Source organism: Theobroma umbraticum, unplaced genomic scaffold (assembly GCF_002168275.2).
Source record: "Theobroma umbraticum cultivar Fairchild unplaced genomic scaffold, ASM216827v3 scaffold_51.0, whole genome shotgun sequence".
Taxonomy (NCBI): domain Eukaryota; kingdom Viridiplantae; phylum Streptophyta; class Magnoliopsida; order Malvales; family Malvaceae; genus Theobroma; species Theobroma umbraticum.
In genome coordinates, this window is record NW_018397260.1 from 519,085 (window position 1) to 519,360 (window position 276).

Consider the following 276-nt stretch of genomic DNA (forward strand, 5'->3'; position numbering starts at 1 on the left):
GTATGAGTTTGATTGGTTAAAGTATATAGATTGTGTAATAAAAGTTGTGGGAGATGATGAAAATTTATGAGAATTAGTTAAAGATTGTTGGTTGATATGCTGCCATTTATGAGTATAATTAAATGTATTGAGTTTGAATGGTTGCTAGGAAAAATATAGTAAGTAACGTCGTCGAGGCGGCATGCTGGAGGAAATAACAAGAAATCGACAAGTAGAATTAGCTAGATACGTATTTGAATCAATAACGACATAGTGTCTCGCTATTGTAAGGTGAGT

The 276-nt window shown here is 33.0% G+C and overlaps 1 long non-coding RNA gene across 2 annotated transcripts in view; it reads left to right on the top strand.

The window, feature by feature from the left end:
* The window catches only part of LOC110416385 (uncharacterized), a 6,652-nt gene that overhangs the window by 4,927 nt on the left and 1,449 nt on the right, over positions 1-276 (top strand). For both annotated transcript variants that reach the window (XR_016351233.1, XR_016351234.1), the window contains exon 3: positions 149-270. This is a non-coding gene — a long non-coding RNA (uncharacterized LOC110416385). The remainder of the gene's footprint in view (positions 1-148; positions 271-276) is intronic.